At 45.6% G+C, this 18358-nt stretch overlaps 1 protein-coding gene and 1 long non-coding RNA gene across 3 annotated transcripts in view; both read left to right on the forward strand.

Moving 5' to 3' along the window:
* Positions 1–18358, forward strand: part of TBL1X (transducin beta like 1 X-linked) — a 250659-nt gene that overhangs the window by 22898 nt on the left and 209403 nt on the right. The gene's annotated exons all lie outside the window — the stretch shown is intronic.
* LOC144580990 (uncharacterized) overlaps positions 1–18358 on the forward strand; it is a 151169-nt gene that overhangs the window by 22277 nt on the left and 110534 nt on the right. The window contains exon 2 of the long non-coding RNA XR_013531435.1: positions 15997–16066. This is a non-coding gene — a long non-coding RNA (uncharacterized LOC144580990). The remainder of the gene's footprint in view (positions 1–15996; positions 16067–18358) is intronic.

The raw sequence follows: 18358 nt of genomic DNA on the forward strand, positions 1-18358 counted from the left end.
AGAGTGTTGGGATTATAGGCATGAGCTACCATGCCTGGCCAATAATAACTCTTTCAACCAATTGCCAATCAGAAGAATTTTATCCTAGATCCCCCTTCCTCACCGCACCCTTTGAGTTGTCCCACCTTTCTGGACCAAACCAATCTATATCTTAAATGTATTTGATTGAAATCTCACGTCTCCCTAAAATGTGTAAAACCAAACTGTGCCCCAACCGCCTTGGGCACATGTTCTCAGGATCTCCTGAGAGCCATGTCACGGGCCATGGTCACTCATATTTAGCTCAGAATAAATGTCTTCAAATATTTTACAGTTTGACTCTTTTCACTGACAGAGAGCAGCTTTAAATTATTGTGGACTTGTTCTTGCAAAACCATCTTCATGAATTTGCTGATAAAGCCCTGCTTTTCCACTTCGTCCCCGAGCACATTCTGCAGGTACCTCCGGTCTCGGCTTCTTGTCTTTGCTGTTGACCTCAGTTCATTCCTTTCAGATTCTTTACTCAGGAGAAGTGGTAGAACGGATTCCTGGAGGATTCCAGGCTCTGGAAGGAGGCTTATCTCCTTAGGATGGTTCAATTTTGGATTTGCAGTGACTTGTACTCGTTGGCTAATGTCCTAGTTTCTTCTTCTCTTTTTTAATGACAACTTTACTGCACATACACACAACTGATTCCTCTAAAGTGTATATATAATTCAGGAATCCTAGTATATTTATGAAGTTGTGCAACCATCACCACTGGCTAATTTTCCAACAGTTTTATCACTCTCAAAAGAGACCCTGTACCCGTTAAGACATCACTGTCCCTTCCCCTTCTCCCCAGCCCCCTGGCAACCCTGAATCTGCTTTCTCCCTCTATGGATTTATCTATTCTGGATATTTTATAGATACAGAATCATGTGACTTGTGACCTTTTGCACCTGGATTCTCACTTCAGATTTCTGAGTTTCATCCATGTTGTAGTATATGTTGTTCCAGTTTCTTGCAAATGTTCTGTCAAAACCCTAGGTAATTAAGGAAGGTAGAAGAATGTTCTGGGATAAGTCAGCTAGAGACACAGGCTGCTCTGCCCTCCAATTACATTTAAAATGGAAAATCATTCACAAATGGAATATTGTTCATAAAATTGTTTATAGTTAGCCTCTATTCTAGCATGAACTGTCATTTTCTCCCTTCCCATTTGCTGTAGTTCCTCCACATTTCTCCCACTTTCCTGAACCTAAAGGTCAATGTGTAAAACAATTTTGCTCAGCTGGAGCTGGGCCTGCAGGTCTCTCTTGTGTTGCATCTTTTGGGTGGAGTCAGAAGGTCCTTTCTTGGCATAAGAATTAGGAAGCTTGCATTTCCCAAGAGGGCTGTGTGACGTTCCTTCCAGAGCTGAGGTCGTGGGATTCTAAGCAGCAAGAGTTAGGCTGTCTTCTATGGCGTTCCCAAAGTCACAACCCTGATTGATCCAGGAACAGAATCATAAGCTTGTTTACTTTTCTGAATTTATCAGCCTTTTGTCTGTGTATGACTGAAATGACTTTTTCCAGGTTAGGTTAGAGAATCTGGAGGGTGATTTTCTGAAACCATTCCTGCACATGACTTTCTTGAGCATCTGTGCCTGCAACGGAGGGCTTACTGATAAGATTCAAGGCCATCATACTTTCCTGGTTGGTGGTATAATTGGTCATACTTGTTTCTTGTCATTGCTGTGACAAGTGACCGCATATTTACTGACTTAAACAATGACTATTTATTATCTTACGGTTCTGAAGGCCACAAGTCTGAAATGAGTCTCACTGTGCTAAAATCAGGTTTTAACAGGGCCACAACTTTCCTGGAAGCTCTAGGGGAGAATTGGCTTTCTTGCTTTTTCCAGCTCCTGGTGATTGGCCACATTCCCGAGCTTATGGCCCCTTCTTCCATCTGTAGAGGAGCAGCCTAGCACCTCTCTGAACATCCTTCCATAGGCATCTCTCTCTCAGACCGAAGCTGGGAAAGGCTGTCCACTTTTATGGGCTCCTGTGATTACATTGGGCCCACCCAGAAGATCCTGAATCCCTACTTCTCAAGAGACTTAATCACATCTGTGAAGTCCCTTTTACCATATAAGGAAACATACTCTCAAGTCCCAGGGATTTGGGCATGGACATCTTTGGAGGCCATTATTCTACCTACTACATTGTCAGTCTTTAAGGAGAGACTTATTTCCTTTGCTTCTGTCTCTTAATTTGCTCTTCTGAAGCCTGCAAGATCCATAGACTTTTTAAACATTTGTTTTGTGTCTCTTGAATAACTGAGAAATCCGGTACTGTTGAGCCATTTGGTTTGTATGCCTGCTTACTCACTGAGTCTTGATTGGTTGCTTGGTTGCTTGAGTGATTGATAGAGATAGAATCTCACTTTTTTGCCCAGGCTGGTCTCAAACTCCTGGTCTCAAGGAATCCTGCCTCCTTGGCCTCCCAAAGTGCTGGGATTATAGGTTTGAGCCACCATGCTTGCCCTCAGTGTTGATTACTCTGAGTGGGCCAGGATTTGCTTTCCATTTTGGAAAGCTCTGAGATTGCTGAGCAGCTCAGATACTCACTTATGTGTTGAGGTCCTCTTTCCTTCCCAAGAAACCTCTGCTCTGGCCCTGCCCACTCTAGGTTTGGGACTTCATCAGGGACTCTGCCAGACTACTATTCTGGACTTGGAGTCTCAGAGTCTGTGTCAGCTGTGGATAAGGACTTTGCAGATGCTGTGTGTGCATTTCTGGGGCCTGAATCAAGAGCCCCTGGGCTTGTAGCTTCACAGAATGGTGGAGAAGACTGATGGAGTTAGGGACAGAAGACTCAACAATAAATAGCTTGTTAATCAGAATTTTGGCTCAAAAATAGTTTGGGAGTGTATTGGTCAGCTTTCTGCCATGCTAATGTTGTATAACAAACAAACCGCAAATTCAGAGGCTTAAATCGTTTCTTTCTTGCTCACTAGTCAATGGTTACCTGTGTGTCTCCTGGACTTATTTGGGAATAGGAAGGCCTGGTCAGGTTCTGGGCTAGGCTTAGGATTGAAATGATGTGTCTCCTCATCAGGGGACCCTGGGACATGTTTGTGCTTCTCCCATCAGGCATAGGAAGCCAAGATAAATCATGCAGGCATATTTAAAGTCTCTGTTTTCCACTATTCCTAACATCCCATTGACCAAAACAAGTCCCATGGTGAGGTCCAGCCTCCACGGGTTGGGGAGGGCTATTCTAGTCTGAAGGCCCTGAAAAGTCACATGGCAAATGAAGCAACCATAAACTTCCATTATGGGAGGATGATTCCTGTGGAAGAGACTGTGGATACATCCAGTCATACCCTAGAAAATCAGCTCTGTAGGCAGCTTTTTGAAGCACTGAGTGTTTGTTATCTTTTTATTATTATTTTATTTTTGAGCTAGGATCTCGCTCTGTCACCCAAACTAAAGTGGAATGGTGAGATCATGGCTCACTGGAGCCTCATTTTTCTGGACTCAAGTCATCCTCCCGCCTCAGCTTCCCAAGTAGCTGGGAATACAGGTGCACACTCCCCACACTCAGCTAATTTTTAAACATTTTTTTGTAGAGACAGAGTCTCATCATGTTGCCCAGGCTAGTCTTGAACTCCTGGGCTCAAGTGAACCTCCCATCTTGGCCTCCCAAAGTGCGGGGATTACAGGTGTGAGCCAATGCCCCAAGCCAGGGTTCTTGTTAAACATGTGGCTTCCTTGATTCCATCTTAGAGACCAGTTCTCACCTGAGGACAGGGGACTGTGTCCCTTGGTGGACATTTGGCAATGTCTGGAAACATTTTTGCCTTTCACAACTGGGTGGGGCTTGCTCCTGGCATCTAGTGGGCAGACACCAGGAGTTCCACTAAACACCCTAATGTGTGCAGGACAGCCCCCCTCAAAGAATTATCTGGCCCAACAAATGTTGGTTGTGCTGAGGCCAAGAAACCCTGCATACACAGGCAATTTTCAGGTGATTTTCATGCACTTTGTAGTTTGAGAACCATGTCTTGTAAGACTGTTCCAAATGGGAAGGGGAACTGGTGATTCTTTTCATATAAGTAGACACAGACACATGTAGGAAGAAAGGTTTAATATCTCTCAGATAGTTGTGTGGAGAGGTGAATTAAAACCCAAAGGTCTTAGCTAGATCTATTATTTCTGTAATGAAAAAATGTTTTCTGCTCATACTGTATTAATTCTTGGTTGTATTGAGTATTTACTCTTGCTCTTTATTGGTAGCTTAATAAATGGACCATTTATTTGTTGTGGGAAAAATCTGTTTTATTAGATTTCTATTATGAGCTAATTTTTTTTTCTCTCCAAGTGGCCTTTTGCCAGCTGTTTCTTCTGTCCTTTTATTCTGCTCACTAACAAAACTGTAAATTCTTAAAAAATTTGTTCTTAAATTTTTTTTTTTTTTTAGAAAGGGGATCTCACTCTGTTATCCAGGCTGGAGTGCAGTGGACAATCATAGCTCATTGCGGGCTTGAACTTCTGGGCTAAAGCAATCCTCCTGCCTCAGCCTCTTGAGTATTTTGGGACTATAGGTACGTGCCACCATGCTCTGCTAATTTTTAAATTGTTTTTGTAGAGATGGGTCTCACTGTTGTTGCCCAGGTTGGTCTTGAACTCTTGGGCTCAAGCAATTTTTCTGCCTAGGCCTCCCAAAGTAATGGGATTACAGGTGTGTGCCACTGCACCACCGCATCGCTGCACTTGGCCAGTATTATTTATTTATTTTGAGACAGGGTCTCACTCTGTCACTCAGGCTGGACTATAGTGGCATGATCTGAGTTCACTGCAGCCTCGACCTCCCAGGCTCAAGTGCCTCCCAAGTACCTGAGACTACAGGTGCATACCACCACACCCAGCTAGTGGCCAGTAAATTCTCAATAGCAATGATCATGCTTTATGTTTTGTTTCTACTCTGCACAGCACTCAACATACGGTAACAGTCAGTTGCTAATGGTATCAATTGCAATGTGAGTTGTGCTCTGTGGTTAAAGACTCATTTGTCGAGTACCCAGGGACCAGCCTTTTATACCTTGCTGTAAATCCTGTTTCCAGGCTTTGGGGGCTGAATGGTTGGCATATTGATTCTCGGTTTCTATGTGGCAATTAGGAGAAAAGAGCCTTGCCATTGGCAAACTGACAGCCTCTTTTCTTCTCTTACCTTCAAGTTGTTTTGGTGATTGAAATGTTTCAGATATTTTTTAAAAATCAGGAATTGCTTGCTGATAGAACAACAGAAGTACAATTCAGGGAGTCAGAGCTTCTCCATTCCCCACCTCAATTGTACACAGCAAGCATGGATAGATTTCCTTTTAGAAAGTGTGCAGGAAGCATTTCTATGGAGGATGTTATGTTACCTGAAATTTGCTATGCTTAGATCAGCCAAGTATTGCCTTTGGGGCTACCAGCAAGTTATAGAAATAACTTAGTTATAAAATACTTTTTTTAGGGGGGTGTTAGTATTGATTCACTAAAGTGGTTCTCCTTGTGTACATCGAGTAGTTGTGAGAACAAGGCTTCTGTTCCTGGTTCCCCATGTGGGAAGGACACTTACTGGTTTGTGGGATGCAGGGAGAGGAACAGAGTCCACCCTTCAGTTGCTCTTTTTGCTAATTTATTAACTTGCCTATCATCCCCTTGGCTGTTAAGACACTAAGATGGTGTGTCTGACAAGCAGATGACCTAGAAATTCATGTGTAGTAAAAGAGAAGGTGAAAATAGAAGTATGTGAACTAAATTAGGAGGAGGACTTGGCTTCATTAAAAAAATGAGAGAGCCATGTTGTGCTTTTTTTAACTGCCACTTTTCCAAATGCAGGACTAGCAGTTTCAGATGTCATTATGCTACTAGTCTTGGTAATTTCTAATCATGTTATGTCTAAAGAAAATTTACATTAAAATGAGCCAACCTCTTTAAAGTCAAATTTTAGTAGTGAGAAAACCAATGTCAGTTTTTGGAAAGGGAACCCTCACCCCAGCTGGTATCAGCATTTTGTGGAGGCCTGCAGTGTTTGTGACTTGTGTCAGAGGACTTGAGCTGGAGGCACCATGGGAAGAAATCAAACTTCTCTTTCTTTTCTGTATGCTTCTGTACCAAGACATTTTGTTGATTGATGAATGGCACGGTGATACAAGGTGTGTGGTATTAGATGCAGGGAGTGGAGATTGGGGCTAGAGGGTGTGTGTGTGTGTGTGTGTGTGTGTGTGTGTGTGTGTGTGTAGGGGAGGAAGGAATGGAAGGATGAAACCATTTGGGAATGTGCTAGAAGACATGCTTTTGAGGACAAGCAATGTGATTTTGGCATTGGCTGGGTTTCTGAGCCAGTGATGAATGTAGTTCATTTCTCTGGGAGTGTGATAGAGAGAGATTCCGCTGGTCACTTCCCTCCACCTGCTTCTTACCAGTGCCATAGGGCAGAGTCTCAATTCTACTTGCCAGAATGCTTTCTAGGAACTCTTTACGCTCAATGGAGGTGATGTTTTCCCACTTGCTTCACTGTGCCTTAGGGAACCAGGAACTGGCATTATCACATAAGCAATCTCTAAGTCCCTTGGAAGATTGTCTTACTCATCAAGAGGGAGAGGATTCTGATTTTCCTGCCTGGCTTCTCCAGGAAGTGTAACTTCTTGCAGAGGACCTGTTCTCACATTCTACTTGTGCAGCATGTATAAGAGGAAATGAAGACTTTTGGTGATTAGTTGATTTACTTGTTTGGAAATTTTTTTTTTTTTAAGTTCTGGGTTACATGTGCAGAACTTGCAGGTTTGTTACATAGGTATACATGTGCTATGGTGGTTTGCTGCACCTATCAACCCGTCATCTACATTAGGTATTTCTCATAATGCTCTCCCTCCCCTAGACCCGCCAGCCCCCAACAGGCCCCAGTGTGTGATGTTCCCCTCCCTGTGTCCACATGTTCTCATTGTTAATACTTAGAGTGAGAACATGTAGTGTTTGATTTTCTGTTCTTGTATTAGTTTGCTGGGAATGATGGTTTCCAGCTTCATCCATGCCCCAGCAAAGGACATGCACTCATCCTTTTTTATGGCTGCATAGTATTTTATGGTGTATATGTGCCACATTTTCTTTATCCAGTCTAAGGAAATTGGGTTATTTAAGCCCAATTTGAGTTCCAGAACTCATCTGTGATTGCCTGGATTAAATCAAAGAAGAACCATGTAGGCTGGGCATGATGGCACATGCCTATAACCCAGGCATTTTGGGGAGGCTGAGGCAGGTGGATTGCTTGAACTCACGAGTTCAAGACCAGCCTGGGGAAGATGGTGACATCCCATCTCTACTAAAAATACAGAAAGTTAGCCAGACATGGTGGTGTGTGCCTGTAGTCCCAGCTACATGGGAGGCTGGGGTGGGAGGATCACCTGAGGAATTCAAGGCTACAGTGAGCTGAGATCTAGAGATCATGCCACTGTGTTTCAGCCTGGGCAATTGGAGTGAGACTTTGTCTCAAAAGTAAAAACGAAGACCTGTATAATTGTAGATTTTCGTTGTTGTTGTTTGTTTGATACACTGACTATTTCCCTGGAAAGAACCCTCTCATAGGAACAGAAATATTAAGGTCAGTCCTGATGCTGTCCCTAACCACCCCTGTGACACTGGCCCCAGGAAAATACAGGAATTGTCTTTTTTTTTCTGTCATGTCAGAGCCTGGGCCAAACACTGTGTAAGGTTGTTTCAGTACCACACTGTGATTCACCTTCGAGACTGTTCACAGTCCCTGATCTAAATTGGTGGAGTTATGGGGGATCGCACGGCCAATGCCAGTGCTGAAAGCTGCATGTAGTGCACTCCAGTGGCCACAGCTTTGTCTTCACTTGGCACCATAGCAGATTTGTATAATTATTATGTTCACTGGAACTTAGAATGACTCAACTGCCTTGAACAGGAACCAAGAAAGAAAGTGACCATATTCCAGAAGAGAATTTGCCAGAACATTTCAGCATATTCCATACTCTAGGGTTGTCTTATAGGGAAGTCTGAGGGTACTTCTTGGTTATCTAGTCATGTGTGTCTGACATAATTAAAAGCTGACTTAGACCCTATCAGAGAAAATCAAGTTTAGACACTTAGTCTAAATGGAAGTAAGGAATACGATTACCTTTATCTCATTATCTTAGTTCTCTTTGGAAGATGTACAAACTTGAAACATGGTGGTAGGTGTTACAAATAGAGGGATTTTTTTTTCTTTTCCTTGGAGAATCAACTCATAGGCACATATACACCATGGAATATTATGCAGCAATCAAAAACGATGAGTTCGTGTCCTTTGTAGGGACATGGATGAACCTGGAGAACATCATACTCAGCAAACTGACCCAAGAACAGAAAATCAAACACCGCATGTTCTCACTCATAGGCGGTTGATGAACAATGAGAACACATGGACACAGGGAGGGGAGCACTGCACACTGGGGTCTATTGGGGGGAATAGGGGAGGGACAGCGGAGGGGGGTGCAGTTGGGGAGAGGTAACATGGGGAGAAATGTCAGATATGGGTGAAGGGGAGGAAGGCAGCAAATCACACTGCCACGTGTATACCTATGCAACTATCTTGCATGTTCTGCACGTGTACCCCAAAACCTAAAATGCAATTTAAAAAAAGTTTTAAAAAATATTTTAAAAATATTTAACTTGATGATATTAATTGATAATTGGTCATCTTTTGTGAATTTGCTTAAGTAGGCTTTGATCGCTTTTTAAAGGATTCCTTTCTGCCTGATATATTGGGTCCTTTTAGAATTCGGGCTAGAACAATTCTTCATGAAGGTAGACACGTTAAAACCTATTTGGTTCATTGTTAGGATCACTCATATTACAAGAGAAATTTCAGTCTTTTGAGTCTTTGTCTTTGCTCATTTGCTTTCTTGGAAATGTTTCCACATCAGGTATTAGAGGAGTTGTGAAACAGGAAGGAGGAGTTGACATGCTGTTTCATAACCAACGCTTGCTTCTTGCTCTGGATACTACATTTTTCCATCCATTTCCCACGTAAAACATGGAGACAAATACCAGAGCTGCTTCTGAGAGATGCTGAGTCAGGAATTGAAAGGGACTGTTGGGGTCTCGTGTATGGCATGGGCTCAAGAGCCATCAGTCTACAGAGGGAAAGGTTCATCTCTGCTCCTCATTGCCAGCAGTTTCTTTTTGGCCCTGGCTTTTTCCGTTCACAGCTGCCCTTGACGTTCATTTTAATCAAATCTCACCTACACAAAAGGGCTAATGGGCAGAGAGGCTTCTCTGTGATGGAGCGCAGCTATCCTACAAGTATGTAGCCCTGATTTAGTAGAGAGGCAGGAACCATCGAGGGCGGAGGAACAGGAGAAAGGTTGCATAAGAGAGAGGTGATAGTGACAGGTCATGCAAGGATGGCTACGGAATGTGAAAATGCAGCAAAATGGGTTTCAGTTTCTTTTTTTTTTTTTTTTTTTCTTCAGTCCAACAGAGATTACTGGGATAGCTGCATCTTCATGTTGTACATGTGTACAGTTGATTCCCATTATTCACTGGAGCTGTGTTCTGTAAAGTCACTGAGACTATAGAAAGCATCACTCCTAGGGGAAATATACAGTGAGGCTTCTGCGAACCTCTGGCCACAACGTTGTTGCCAAGCAATCAGTGCATAAATTTTTTGTATGTATTTCCGTTTAATTTGTGTGTTTCCGTTGGTTCCTTCACATTGCATTCATGGCCAACAGCACTGTGACTGACGCCTGGACGAACCTCATGTAACACACATATTTTCCCCAGAAGACGCATCCCAGAGTTATGCTTCAGGACACAAGACAGCACTGCAGCATCTGGGGGCCATTTTAAGCAGCAAAGTCACCGAGAAACTACAAAAATTAAAAAAACTGGCACTGTGAATAGACTGCAAAAAGGACACATGTTTACAGAGTGAGAGCCTTGTTCACGCCCAGCTGGGAACACGTGCATTTGGTGACACAGCTGCTCTCTCCATGTTTGAGAATGACTGTGAAAGTGCTGCAGGTACTGATTTTGGAGCTACAAATAGTTGTTAGCCAATAGGCCAATTCACAGGGAATCCATGAATAACAAGGCTCTGGTGTGTGTGTGTGTATACATAGTGTAGTGTAGATAGTGTGTATACACAGTACACATTTATATTTTGGGAAAGATTGTGAAGAAGTCACCATGAAAGCCGTCGTATCTGTTTGGCCCTCTGGAAAGCCAGAGGAGGAGTCAGAGTGCAAGTATTTAAATTGAGGAGATGGCCTGAGGAGATGAAAGGGAGGTGGGGACTGAGTAAGGAAAGCCGAGCTGATAAACCCAAAAGCCCTAGAGCAAAGAGTATTCCTTGGTTGCAGCCAGAGGGCCTTGCTCAGTGATTATAGGGGCTGGAGGTGGGGAGGCAGCCCCAAAGGAGCACCATGAATTTGCAACTCTGTCTTTCTGGAAAGGATATGAAAGTCTTGCTCCTCTCCCCCAGGGCTGCCACAGTTGTAAACCAGACTTTCGATTTCAGTTGTACATATCAATTAGTTTGTACCCACATTAGATTGAACCAAATGACACTGGCTCTTTTAAATCAAAAGTAGTCAAATGCTGGCAGCCTCTTAGGTTTCAATTCAGTGGAATCTTTTAAAGGTATAATAATGCTGTTTGAAATGAAGAGAATGCCTCTGTCTTGCTTGCTGAGAAAAATCCACTATGCCTCATGCAGAAGATGATTGGTTCCATAGTGGAAGCCAGTCAGTGGCATGAGGAGTCATGGAGATGATTCTCACCTGGTCAATTGCATCAGATGTTCCTGAGGGTGGAAAGGGAACCAAGAGATTGACTGGATTGTTGGGTTTATGAGAGGGCGGTGGTTGTCTGTCTGTAGAGAATGAGCTTTTTCTGGACCGCTCTTTCCTTTTCCTTCTGATTTTGAGAATGCTGAAAACTCAAGTCCTGTATTTAAAAATGCCATAGTTGAAAATATGTTTCCAGGACAGATGACACACTTATGATTACAGCCTCTGAAGTGATGGGAGTATTGAATGACCTTTGGTTGGACATGTAACCACTAGGGCTGCAAAGTAAGTAACTCCACTTGGTCGTAAAACCAAACACACACAGTTCTTGTCGTTAAAAATATCCATGGCTTGGTGTGGTGGCTCACGCTTGTAATCCCAGCACTTTGGGAAGCCGAGGCAGGAGGATCAGTTGAGCCCAGAGGTTCGAGACCAGCCTGGGCAACATGGTGAAATGCTGTCTCTACAAAAAATACAAAAATTAGCTGGGCATGGTGGTGTGTGCCTGTAGTCCCAGCTACTTGGGAGGCTGAGGCAGGGGAATCACTTGAACCTGGGAGGTGGAGGTTGCAGTGAGCCGAGATCGCACCATTGCACTACAGCCTGGGTGACAGAGCGAGACACCGTCTCAAAGAAAAAAAAAAAAAAAAGACACAGAGAAATTCTGAAAGTCCACATGAGCAGTTAGCAAAAGGAACCCTGACATAACAAAATATAGTGATGTCCAAAAACATTAGCCACCGGGTAGTTAAACTCAGGGAGAGCTACGTATCATAACGTATCATAAACTTAAAAGCTACGTTGGCCATGAGTAACACAGATGTAGGTGCTACTACCGACCGCTGGTGGCCATTTCAAACTTTCTCTTCATATCTGTGATGCATTCATGGGTACCCAAAACAGTGTCCTTCCATTTAGAAGCTTCCATTGGAAGGCTGAGGCCGGAGGATTGCTTGAGCCCAGGAGATCGAGATTAGCGAGTTCCTCCCTACCCCCTCTCTCCCGCCCTTCCTTCTTTCTTCCATCGTTCCCTTCCTTCCTCACTTCTTCCCTCCCTCCCTTCCTCACTTCTTCCCTCCCTCCCTTCCTCACTTCTTCCCTCCCTCCCTTCCTCCTTTCTTCCCTCTCTCCTTTGCTCCCTCCCTCCCTCCCTTCCTCCCTTCCTTCCTCTCTTTCTTCCTTTTTTCTCTTTCTTTCTCTCTCTTTCCCTCTTTCTTTCTCTCTGTCCCCTTCTCTCTCTCTTCCTCTCTCTGTCACTCTCTTTCTCCCTCCCTCCCTCCCCCCTCCTTCTCTCTTTCTCCCTCCCCCCTCCTTCTCTCTTTCTCCCTCCCCCCTCCTTCTCTCTTTCTTCCCTTTCCTTCCTTCAGGGTGGGGTCTCAGTAAATTGCCCAGGCTGGTCTGGAACTCCTGGGCTCAAGTGATCCTCCTGCTCCAGCCTCCCAATGTGCTGAGATTACAAGTGTGCATGAGCCACTGTGCTTGACCTATTTTCCCTTTCCTTCTCTTTCTTCCCAGCTGATGTGCTTTTAAAACTTGATAAAAATTATTTTTTTTGTCTTATTCAAATAATGATTTGATTTCCGTTTTCTCTCTGGGTCATTTCAATAACATGGACACCTACATATAGTTTTATCAATAAAGGTCATTGGCATAATCAGCATGTTATGAGAACAATGATAGTTTCTCATTTAAGCTGCTCCATTACTCACTTTATAAGGCAAAGAAGGAAGAGGACAGTGTCCTGTGTTTTTAGATGGCTGTTGAAATGAGTCAGCGTGACAGTGAGCAGCATGCATTGAATTCTAGCTGGAAACAGGATTTTTAGGCCCACCTTTAAGCCTGCCGTGAACGAATAAGGCTGGAAACCTATAGGCCCTGGAGAACAGGAGTCAGGAACCTGCTTTCCCTGACATCTTCTTGATCAACAAAATGATGGATGTGCAACCTGCAGCCCTGAGCAAAGCCCTGGCAGCTCCGTAGCTGAGCCCTGGAGGGCTGAGCTGGGCTCCTAGCAGTGTGTTCAGGAGCACTGGGGGCCACAGTGGGTGCCAGTCCAACCATCGCTTTCTTTGCGAGTTTCTGACACGTCTGCAGAGAGACTGCAGGAGCCTGGCTGACCCCTGAGTTCACTGTCCTGGAGCAAGCGTGTGGGGGAATCACATGCCCCTCTCCCCGACTCTAGTGCCCATAGGGGACATGGAGGAGGGACTTGAGTTGGGGTTTGCGTGCTGTTTGCGAGCTGGGTTTCCTCTTTGGGTTCCACAGTGCTGAGATCTGAGCCCGAGGCAGTTGGGAAATTAATGATGAGGTAGAGGTGGCTTTGCTGTGTTCCACATCTATCAGGCTGCTCCGCTTGGGGAGATGCCCCCCTTGCTTGGGATGTTGGGGTTGGGTAGGGGTTCTGGAATGTCTCTCCTCCAGCGGGCTCTGCCTCCTTGGCTCCCTTGGTGCAGAGAGCAGCGCAGGGGCTTTGTTGAGGGAGCTGCTCACGGATGACAGGCTGTGGCTGAATGATGGACAGCCCTGGTCGCCTACATTAGCATGCTGCAGTAGAGCCTTCTTACATGTTCCGTGGTTCCCACTGCCCTTTCTCATGGTCCGGTGTCCTGACTGTCTTGTGGCCACTGTGCCAGTTTGATCAGCACCCTTTCCAGAACCCCTGAAAGAGGGTCATAGATTTAGATGTTTGTCACCACTCCTGTCCATTGCAGAGTCACATACACGCTAGTGATCAGCTCGTCCTTGATGCAATCTGAGAACCTCATCTGCTAGTCGTTACAGGGAGAGGAAGGACAATAAAAAGATGAAAGACAGTGCTGTCTCTGGTAATGGCAGTTACTCATCATTGTACCAGTGGGCAGCCATATAGGGATAGGTTGGAGGAGAAAGGGGAAAGAGTGAATAAAAAATGCTGACATTTGTGAGGCTGAGAGAAGAACAAAACTATCACTGCTGGTCAAGGTGGCCATCCAGTTAAAATGTTCACATCCTGTTTCACCCACGAGCTGGCCAAGATCATCTCATAAAGGGACAACCGTTGCTCCCAGAAAGAACGCATTCTCATCTTGAGTCACGGCGGTCTCATTTGATGTCAGAATTCTTAGGAGCTGCTCTGGCCGGGCGAAATGGCTCATGCCTGTAATCCCAGCAGTTGGAAGCTTGAGGCCGGTGGATCACCTGAGGTCAGGAGTTTGAGAACAGCCTGGCCGACATGGTGAAACCCTGTTTCTACTAAAAATATAAAAATTAGCCGGGCTTGGTGGTGGGTGCCTGTAATCCCAGCTATTTGGGAGGCTGAGGCAGAAGAATCTTGCTTGAACCCAGGAGGCGGAGGTTGCAGTGAGCTGAGATTGCACCATTGCACTCCAGCCTGGGCAACAAGAGCAAAACCCTGTTTCCAAAAAAAAACGAACTGCTCTTGGCTGGGTGCCGTGGTTCACACCTGTGATCCCAGTGCTTTGGGAGGTTGAGACAGGAGGATTGCTTCAGCTCAGGAGTTCGAGATTAGCATGGGCAACATAACAAGACCCCATCTCTTTAAAAAATTAGCTGGGCATGGTGGTGTACACCTGTGGTCCCAGCAACATGGGAAGCTGAAGCAGGAGGATCACTTGAGTTCAGGAGTTGGAGGTTGCAGTGAGCCATGATGGTGCCACTGAACTACAGCCTGGACAGCAAAGCAAGGCCCTGTCTCAAAAAAAAACAGTGGCCGAGCGTGGTGGCTCATGCTTGTAATTCCAGCACTTTGGGAGGCTGAGGCAGGCAAATCACCCGAGGTCAGGAGTTTAAGAGCAGCCTGGCCAACATGATGAAACCCATCTCTATTAAAAATATAAAAAATTAGCCGGGTGTGGTGGTGGGTGCCAGCTACTTGGAAAGCTGAGGCAGGAGAATTGCTTGAATCTGGGAGGCAGAGGTTGCAGTGAGCCGAGATTGCGGCATTGCACTCCAGCCTGGGCAACAGGAGCCAAACTCCATCTCAAAGAAAAAAAAAAGCTATTCTCCAAACAGAACCTGCGCCCACCTCATTATGGGGTGCCTCTCCTGGAGCTCTTGCAGCACCCGCGGTGTAGGAATTGAGAATCTTTCCAGTGCTGTGAGGGAGCTGAGACACTGAGTGTGGCAGGGCCCTGTGCCCAGGGCACACACACACCCATCCTAACGTCTGCTGGGGAAGGTAGGGGATGCGTGTGCTTTGCTTTTCAACCAGGAAGATAATTTTTGTCCCCGAGGGGACACTCAACAATGTCTGGAGACAGTTCTGGTTGTCACACCTGGGTTAAGGGGTGCTACTGTCATCTAATGGATGGAGAACAGCGATGCTGCTGAACATCCCACAGTGCACAGGACGGCCCCACAACACCAAGACCATCCGGCCTCAACTGTCAGTAGAGCCAACATCCAGAAACTCTGCGAGTTTGTGGGAAGCTCTAGGTGCCCAGATCCCCTGTCATTTTCTCCTCGCCATGTGGAACAGTTTAGCTGGACAGTACACAGGACTCTTTCATGGGGTCATGAGAGGAGACCTCATAGTATAAGGTCAAGTACAAGGACTTTGCAGTCAGATTGACCTGGGTTTCAGTCCCCACCCATCCCAGTTGTGTGACCAAGAGCAAGTTTTGAGTTCTCAGTGTCCTGGTTTCCTCATCTGCAGAGTGGACATAGTAACATCTGTCTCAATTGACTTTGGAGTTTGACAGGCAATACATGCAAAGTCCTCCATGTCCATGTCACTCAGAGTGAGTGTGCAACAGATACTATTGTTGGCATTCACCATCATAACAAGAAGAGTTACTGTGAACATGGATGAGCTCAGCTCCTTGTGGCACTGGGCTGTGGTGAGGGACTCAGACAGCTTGATGACTGAGTTTGGGCCTCAGTGAGCTGGCAAAGCTGTGCTTCTCTTGCTCCTTGGACCATGGTGACCTGTGAGGACCCCTGGGGGCTGCCTTCTCCACTGTTGCAGTTCAGGTAGCTAACGCCAAAGACCACTGTGATAGTGGACTCTGGGGTCCCCCTAGTGTCTAGGAAGGGACCTTGAGCTTTGGAGTGCCCTGGGCAGAGTCTTGCCACCTGTAGGTGTGTTAACCTCATCATGCGTTGTTTTTAGCACAACAAAATGGGATCATACTGACTTTATTATTGACGTAGTATTATGCCATCGTCAGGTATATGACACTGCTGCTATTTTGCCGATTCTTCCAGATTTCCGTGAGGGTGGAAGGAAACCATATCATATCCGATGCCTCGCAGAGCACCAGGCCCACCGTGAAAGGTACAGCAAACTACTTCCCTCCTCTTGCCCTCTTGTTGGAAATTCTTTCCTGTGAGATTTTCTCCTCTCCACTCTCTGTCCCTTCTCCCACAGCCTACAGCTTCCTGTTGGAGTTCCTTTGATAATTTTGTTGCCTTACAGCTTTGCAGTGTCCAGTATGGTAGCCATGGGCCACATGTGGCTGTGGAGTGCTTGAAATATGGCCAGATATATTTCTACATCTGGATTGAGATGCCTTGTAGAAGTATAAAATACACACTGGATTTCAAAAACTTAGTGCAAAAAGAAAGAATACAAGATATCTTATTGATAATGTAATATGGTTTACATGTTGAAATGATCACTTGAATACTTGGAGTAAAATAGGATGTATTATTAAATGTAACTTCACCTGTTTTTCTTTGACATTTATTTGTGGCTACTAGAAAATTGATAGATGGGTGTGTCTCCTTCACACTTACACAGTTCTCTTGCTCAAGACCAGCCCTGCTTCCTTACTGGCTGCTCAGTCAGATGCCTCCTCTAGTTTAAGCTGTCCATCACGGACCCACCCATTATGTGTCCATCTCATCTTCTCTGCCCAGTGTGGGTGCAGGCAGCTGGTGTTCCTGTACCTCCCACCCAGCTTTGCTTATGATGCTTGTCTTGAGTGCAGGCTGCTGAGTTTCTCATCTTTCTTTCCATACATTTAGAACCTCTCCTCCAGAAACACAGGGTACTTACCAGCTGGCAAGGAGCAGAGCTGGGGTTCACATTCATTTATGTCTTGCTCCAAACCCATATCCGTAATAGACTACTCTCTCTAATTGCTTCATGGATGTAAACACATAGTAAGTTCCTAGAAGGCAGGGACCATTTTTATTTCTTTCATCTCTACTGTTCAAGGCCTTTCTAAAGCTTTTTTGAAAGAATTGAGATTTCTAGTCTCTTGCCCTTCCACTTTCTGCTATGTGAAGACACAGTGTTCCTCCCCTTTCCCCTCTGGATAATACAACAACAAGGTGACATGTTGGAAGGAATCAGAGAATATCCCTTACCAAATAATCAATCCTGCTTGTGCCTCAATCGTGAACGTCTTAGCCTGCTGATCTCATGAAGGTCATCATCATATATAGGCTGATTGATCTTGGACTTTCAAGCCTCCAGAATTCAAATCAGTGAATCTGAAAATATTTTATAGAGGGGGGAGCCAAGGTGGCCAATTAGAAGCTGCAGTGTTTAGAGGCTCCCATCAGAAAAAACTGTAATAAGCGTGTGTGAATCCTTCACCAGCAACCAAGGTATCCAGGTTCTCTCATCAAAATTGACTAGAAGGCTGGTGTGACCCTTGAAGAGATGGAAGAACAGTGTGGTGTGGCGGCCCACCTGAGATCCATACGGGGAAGGGGAACCCCCTCACCCCATCCAAGGGAGGCGGTGAGTGAACATGCTACACACCCAGGGAAACTGTGCTTTTCCACGGAACTGTGAAACCCACAGATTGGAAGATCCCACTTGCGAACCCATGCCACCAGGGTCTTGCGTCCCAACCCCGGAACACACAGATTCTTACAGCCTCTCAGCTGGTATCTGCTTAAGCTTACTGAACTCTTGGGAGGTGGGGTGACCAGCACCTCCTGCAGCTGCCCGCTGTCTAAGCTGTTTAAGGTCCTGGGAAGGGGTAGCAGCCAGCACTGGGACTCTCAACTGCCTAATGTGCTAAGTTCCCTTAGGGGAAAGGGCAACACCCATTTCTGTAGCTCCAGGCTACGCTTTTCCCCTGCTAGAGCCAGGGAGGCTGGACAACTTGGTCCCAAGTCTTGTCTCCACAGCCCAATACAATAGCTGTGGCAGTCTGTGGCCAGAGTGCCTCTTCAGGTCCAACTCCAACCTATCCTTCCTTAGTAGGGGGAGGGAGGCTCTACTGCAGGATCTCCAATAGCTCTAACCAGAGGCTCAGGGACATAATTTGGATCTCCCTGGGCCTGAGCCCCTATGGGGAGGGGTAGCCACAGTCTCTGCAGACCAGCAGACTTAGCTTTTCCTTCTGGTAGTTCCAAGGAATCCGGGCAGCCCAGACTCTCCACCAAGGGACAGAGTGTTCCATTAAACGGGTCCTGCTCCATATGCCACCCAACTGTGTGAGACCCTCCAACAAGGCTTGTCAGGTACCCTATACAGAGTGATCCTACTGGCATCAGGTTGGTGCCCCTCAAGGTCAGAGGTCGCAGAAGAAGGAGCAGGCACCAATCTTTGCTGCTCTCCAGCCTCCTTGAATGACACCTCCAGGCACAGGAGCAAATCAGATGAATA

Source organism: Callithrix jacchus, chromosome X (genome assembly GCF_049354715.1).
Source record: "Callithrix jacchus isolate 240 chromosome X, calJac240_pri, whole genome shotgun sequence".
Lineage (NCBI taxonomy): Eukaryota > Metazoa > Chordata > Mammalia > Primates > Cebidae > Callithrix > Callithrix jacchus.